Source organism: Zonotrichia albicollis, chromosome 2 (genome assembly GCF_047830755.1).
Source record: "Zonotrichia albicollis isolate bZonAlb1 chromosome 2, bZonAlb1.hap1, whole genome shotgun sequence".
Classification (NCBI taxonomy): domain Eukaryota; kingdom Metazoa; phylum Chordata; class Aves; order Passeriformes; family Passerellidae; genus Zonotrichia; species Zonotrichia albicollis.
In genome coordinates this window covers 61,426,910-61,434,047 of record NC_133820.1, presented here as the reverse complement: position 1 = coordinate 61,434,047, position 7,138 = coordinate 61,426,910, and positions in this window count along the sequence as shown.

Genomic DNA, 7,138 nt, shown 5'->3' with positions numbered 1-7,138 from the left:
GAGACCCACATTTCACTAAAGGTTATTTGGTTTTATATGTCTAGATTTAGGTGTCTGTGGCTTTACTTTCAAAGGGCAATCCAGGACTTCCTATGAATTTATAGACATGAAACTGTAGTACCAATTGACATCTACAGCTATCCCATCTCACCAGACACAAAGTAACTTGCCTGAGGTCATGCAGGGTTTTGCAAAAAAATCCCAAAACTTATGTTATTCACATTTTCTCAGTCTCTGTGGATTTTCATCACCTTTGCCAGGAGTGCAGCATGGAACAGTGCTCTGGAAGAAGGAGATTAAATTTCCCTGAGCAATAGGCACATGCAGGAAAATTTGCTACAGGCCTTGAAAATCAGCTGAGAAGGCATTTTATGGGATGAGCCAAAACAAGAAGGATATAGGCACTGTCTAGAAATCTGAAAGCGGAGAGGAGAATAAATTTTTGTGGGTGACCACATTTAGAAACCTCGACCAATGATAAACCAATACCGGGGCCTAGTTCTGAATGAAATTTTGCTGAGACTCAAAACTAAAGCATCACAAAAAAGGGATTTCAGAAGACATGATGAAATACAACTGTGTCATTTGTACATCAGCCCTTGAATACTTGAGCTTATGTAAACTTTTTATAATATTCAAGCATGGTTTAGAGTAAAAATGCGTATTTATCTATAAAGTAACATTTTGGTTTATAAATGTCAAGGAAAGCCATGCACTCGAAGACATGAAGAAAACTGGTTTTACTTTTTAAAAATTCAGCAAATTGGTCCCTCTGCTGTTGCTTTTTTTTTTCCCTAGTTAGCCCTTAAGAGGGCTATATAGCAACAGAGAAGCTGGTCTCACACAATTTGCCTGCATCTCCTTTCCTTTTCACTGCAAATGTTAGAGCTCCTCCTGCCCCTAATGCACATATCCTTTCTGTTCCCTGTTTTCCACGAGCACACAGCCCCACAGAGCCCATGTGTGCCATTCACCCCTTCCCAAGGACTCTGCCATGTCTCCTTCCAGCAATGTCCCACCTCGCCCACCCCACTCTTCCCCAGACTGTGCAGCCAAGCCTCCAGCCGGGCATGGGGCTCTCACTCTGTAGCACAATGGATCAGACAGTAACTAGGTCCTTTCAGCCTTAAAGCCTATGGCTAAATGCAGTGATATCCGCAGGGAGAAGGTAGCTGAAGACAGGAATTTCCTGTGCCTTTGAGTACCCAAAGCTGCTGCTGTGGTACCTGTGGGATAAGCCAGGCTGATGCAGGCTCAAGCCTGAGCAGGATGACCAGGGGGCTGTCTAGTCCTTTTTGGCTCTCGTGAGCAAGACAGGCACTTGGTGCACTGAGCTGGAGACTTAGTCATAGCAGAAAGAAAAACAGCCTCATTTCCTGGGAAAAGTATGTTGAAAGGAATCACACTGGCCATGGAGAATTTTCCTTCCAGTTCTGAAGGGAAATTATACCACTGCAGTGTTCGCAGGTACTGAGTGCAGAGGAATTAATTAAAGACAAAATAGCAGCTGTGTATTGGTCTTTAAAAGCCTGCAAAACTCCCTCTTTTTCTGGGTTTGTATAGCACTGAGTTCTGCCTCCTCCTGTAAAGCTCTTCAGCTTTGAGTGTGTCCACCATGAGTTGATAATTCTTTCTTCATGGTAATGCTTGGACAAAATCTCCTAATTGCATTCAGCATTTACATGTAGGTACCTTAACCTCAGGTATGGGGTGGGTTATTCAAAATACAGGAGGCAGATTGACAAAGACGCTGCCAAGGGCCCAAGGTGACTGAGCACTGGCAAGCTGGAAAAGACCACATTTTGTTTTTTCAGAGGATTCCTTGCAGCAGGCACCGATAGGAGCACTGACACACAGTAGTCCTGGGGTGCTTCTCTGCATTGACTGTCAACCAATGGCAAATCTGTCTCCTCTGTGGGAACCAAATGTAGTAAAATTCGCTTGTATGTGAGGGCATAGACTGGCAAAAATGGCTAGCAGGACAATAAATCTGAGGTGCTCTGGGCATTTTCTACTTCACAGGCAGCCTTGGTTTAAACAAGATGGCTGTGTCCATGCCAAGGGCACACCAGACTAATTGGGCTGGAGTGGGTGGCTAAAGTGCCCTCAGCCTCCCTATCAAATCTGTTTGAGTGGCAAGTTCACGAGGCAAAAGAAAAAAAAAAAACAAACAAGCTGGAGACCAGAGGGAGAAAACAGAGCAAAAGAAAGGAAGAAATAGAAAAGAACAGGTAAAATTTAAGACTGGATGAAGTTTCTAATAGTCTTACAGGCCTTGGGATTTGTTAAGCAATGCTGACTCTGAGAGCTGAGTGGTGTGAAAGTTTAAAGTGTTTCAGGAGGAACTGGCAGACTTGTAATTATCCCTGCAGGACTGATGAAGTGTGTGGAGCTCTGCAGCATGTCTGTGAAGAAACCCCACCAGGTTAATCTGCCTCTGTTGCTTTAACAGAGCATTTCCCTTTGCCTGTCTGGCAGGGCTGATCCACAACCCCTGAGAAATAACTAGAGAAAGGAAAGATTGTTATGTTTTTCAACCTGTGAGTAAATCTCCTTTTTTTTATCCCTCTTATTCATAAATAAAATTGAAACACTTGCCCAGCAAAGATGATGTTTGTTATTCAACAGCTTACTGTTGAAAATTCCTATTTCCTGCTGCTAGGAAAAACAAACTCTCATAATTTTCTATACAATAATCTCTTCTAGCAAGTGATTTAAATGTAAGGCTTGCCCTGGTTTCATTTGTAATCAGACCAGGGTTTTAGATGAACTGTGGCTGGTGCTGCCTGGGCAGAGTGGTGGCACACAGATGTCAGAGGCATGAGGGTTAAACATGGCAGTCTTATACTGCCTTTGAACATATTTTGAAAACAATTAAAAGTTCCCAAAGTTATTTGAAGCTACTTGTCTCCTCCTTTATACATTTTTAATTATATTTGGTAATTTCAGAAGGAAGGGAGCTCTTATGTATGTAACATTTGGATGTGCACTTCTTGAATAATTAATTTCATCCCTTTGACAAAAGGGATGATTTGGTCAACTCAAACATGATTTGTTTTTTGTCTAATGTGGGATATTTCCATCTGTACAATAGTCATTGCATGAGATAAATGAGAAAGACTGCATTTTAAATTAAATTCTAAAAATACAGAATTAAGAAAGCCTTGCTACATTCCTCACAGCGCCTGAAAGGTAAAAGCCCAATATGCACTAGCGTACACCACGTGTATTTTTTTATTTCTGGCTCACAATTACTGGGAGGTGATAAATTGCCCTCAACTGCAGAGAGGTGCTCTGCATCCACAGCAATACAACTTTACTAAACATTTCTCAGTATAAAAATAGGTAACTGCAGCCTTGTCACCTGAACAGGGACCCCTTACCTTGCTTTATCTCAACAGATCCTGCAGCCACTCAGCCACTACAGGGCAAGACCTGAGATCTGTGGACTGCTCCAATGGGTGTGTATGTACTCCACCTAAAATGAAATATCTGCAACAGCAACTTGCCCAGAAGTCCAGTGGTTCCAGGGAGCATGGAGTGTTTCTGCTTAAAACTTAAGAGATGGGCACTCCAGCTCCATTTCAGCACAGGTGAAATGGGCATTTCAGAAAAGATTTGGCCAACCAAGACATGAGGAGCACCTGAGAAAATTACACAGGACAGTAAAAATCATTACCTGTATATATATGCTCCCTTGTATTGTGCCATTATTTCCTAGCCCAGGGATAATGAAATGTAAACACAGCATTCTAATGGTGGTGACTGCATAAAATCAGTTCCTTGGAGCTATTAACACTGAGGTTTAACAGAATCATGGATCTTTAAAGGAGGTCCTATAAATGTACATATATACTGTAGAACACATACCTATAAATTCTCTTTAGGCATACAATCCAAAGAGATTGCTGCAAATATTTTTTGTTTTGATTTGTGTATGGGAGAAGAATAAATCATGATTATCTGGAAATCTGCAATAATAATTGTTTTTTCATTAATCAGAAGGACTTCATGGGAGAAAGAAAATATTTTATAGGCCTGGGGATGTTACAGAAAACAGTATTTGTATCTTACCAATTTAAACACCTTATATTTCCAAGTTACCACCCATAGGTCAGATCCCCAAGAGCTGAATAAAAGTAGTTATATTGCTCTGCACTCTGTGGTGGGGCTGCTGTGGAGCTAAATGTCTGCTCCTGAAGATATAAACCTGCTTTGAAGATATAAACTGGCACTTCAGTCCTACTGGGGCATCTCTGGAGAAATGTATTTATTTTTTTCTCACCATGGAAGCAATTCCATGTGAACATTTAGGGAAATAGATGCCAGCACCTATCCCTCAAATGTTTTAAACACTCCACTCAGCCTCAGCAACAAACACTTTTTCCTCCATTCTTCGCACTGGATGAGAAGCTCTGGCAGAAGAAGCCTCAATCTGGCTCCCCAAATACCAACACCACAAAGCATGCACTTTTAAGAGCAGGTCACATTTGTGCTGGCAAGATGAGGGCACTTCCACATTGGAGTATGAGGGAAGGCCCAGAGCAAGTGGGTTTTGGAGGAAATCTCTTCCCCAGCACCTTCAGCCGAAGCAGTGCAATCCTTAGGGAGCATGCAGTAACACCTTATGCTGGATACTGGTAATGAACCCTGCAAGGGGGCAAAGGGTTAATGGAAAACTGACTCTCCTTCACACACAAACCATTCAAAACCTGCAGATTACAGTAACTGCCATCGATTTTTAGTGGGATGAGGGCAGCAGGAGGAACATGTCACATAACTCATGGCTGGTACTGGGGGGTTGATGTGCAGAACAGGAAAGCTTGGCACAGTGACAGGGTGGCTGGAGGCAAAACCAAGCAGGGAAGGGAGGCAACAGGAGAGAAGGCCTGAGCAGTGATGTAAGTGATGCAGACAGATTGGGCAACTTCCTACAGGGCCATGATCCATGAATAACAGGGCTGGCAGAAAGGTGCCCACATGCAGGGTGCTGGGGCACTGAGGAGCTCACGGTCTCTGCAGCTCACAGCACTGCTGGCACCATTCCTGCAGGGAAGAGAAATGGGACTCTGAGTGGGGAACTTGCTTTGCATAGCTGTGTGGGTGGCATGAACCTCAGGGTACAGGGAATCACAGAGGCTTTGTGCTGCTGCTGATCGGAATTTTAAAAAGCAGCAGCATTTTGTATAAATGTTACATTTGAATCTCTTTGACATTTTCCCCTCAGTGCTAATTATTCCCAGCAGCTTCTCACCACGCAGCAAACGCCTGGCACTGTGACAGTTATTAAAAACCTGTAAACAGGCTCTGGTGGAAAGTGCCTGGAGTCACCTTGCCATGTTAAAGAGAAACTGTCAGATAAACAAAACCAAATTGATTCTGTACCCCACTTAGGCAGCTTCAGAGACTCCTCAGAGGCAGAGGCTCAGGTAGGATCTTATCAGTAAGTACAGGATGAGAAAGTGTAGATTAGATTGAGCTGAAGTCGTCCAAGTGGAGCCCAATGACAGGACAAGAGGCAGTGGGAACAAACTGAAATACAGGGAATTTCAATTGAATATAAGGAAATTCTTCTATGCTGTGAGGATGGTCAAACACTGTCACAGCTTGCCTAGAGAAGTGGTGGGGTCTGCATCCTTGGTGTTACTCAAAAGCCACCTGGACACGTCCTGAGCTGTCAGCTGGACGTGTTCCTGCTTGAGCAGGGGGGCTGGACCAGGTGACCTCCAGAGGAGCCTGGGCTGTTTTGCAGTTCTGAGTTTCTGTGTTGCAAATGTGCTGTTCCTGTTGAGAAACAGCTCTGAGAGGCACTGCCTGAGAGACATGAAGTACCAGGGATCTGCTCACCCAGAAGAAGCTGGTGCAGCACTGACACCAGTCCTCTCAGGGGACCGACTGTGATTAATGCTGATGAGAGTCAATTAAATACTCACCTGGAGCAGGCATTTCAGCCTAGCCAGAGCTGGGCTCCATCTTCCTTTTCTTAAGTCAGGAACAGTGGTAGGGCTCAGTTCACAGGTCCAGTGTTACACAGATTTTGCAGATGTACATAGCACAAGAGAAAATTGTAGACAAGAAAGAAACTTCCCTGCTTGGAGATCCAGCTTTCAAGCACCAAGTGCCCAAGAGCAGGGTTTGGACAATGGTGGCAGGACAAATATGAGCTTCTAAAGCAAGGATTGTTTACATGTTAATCATATCACTTAACTGAACAAGGGGCGAACCATGGTAGAGGTAAGCCAGCTCTTATGAAACAAAATTGGATCTTTTTCCAACATTCAAACAGCACTTGACAGAGTTTTTCACCCGAATGTAATAACCTGGTAACTATAGATGATTACCCACATTTTATTTTGTTAAAAATGTTTCACTGTTCACTGTTTCACTATTAAAATTGTTTACTGTTTATTAAGTGTAAAGTCATTCCAGAACTTGCATTTGTAGGTTCAGATGTTTTAGTTTATATAAAATCCATCTACAGGAAAATTCTAGCCTGAAGAAACAGCAACAGAAAGGGGAACAACCAATTAATAACTTGGTTTGTCAGGACAAGAGATATGCTGAGAACTTTTCAGCAGAGCTTCATGACTGGGCAGAAGGAGGCCATGAGCCACAGCACAGGCTGCATCAAAGCATTGCACCTGGAGCACCTTGCTCTGTGTAAAGGGCTCCCTCAAAGAGCTTGCAAACAGAATCTTAGCAACATAAGAAATCTTAAGAAGTCTCTGGAAAAAAAGGCTGGTGAATTAGCCAACATCACCCATCAGCACTTGACTGTCCTTAAAGCTACCAATGCTGCCAGAGCTACAAACCACCTTGACCTGCTTCAGGCTATTACTGCATATTTGTCTTTACTGAGGGTTGCACCCCACATCATTTCTGCTGCCTTGCTAGCCAGGGAATGGCTACTTTGAAGGAGGATCTGTGAGAGCTCTCCTTAAGACAACTGAGGAACTCACAGACCTTGAGTCCTACAGTTTCCCTCCTTCCTGAGGAATATGTGCTGTATTTCTTGCCATTCTCCCAGGCTTTTGGGGAGCAGGTGTCACACAGTGTCACACAGCCCTGTGAAGATGGGGTGCAGTGCCTGTAGAACCAGGGCAACATGTGAGTTCCTGCTATGAGGGCCTTGATGGGG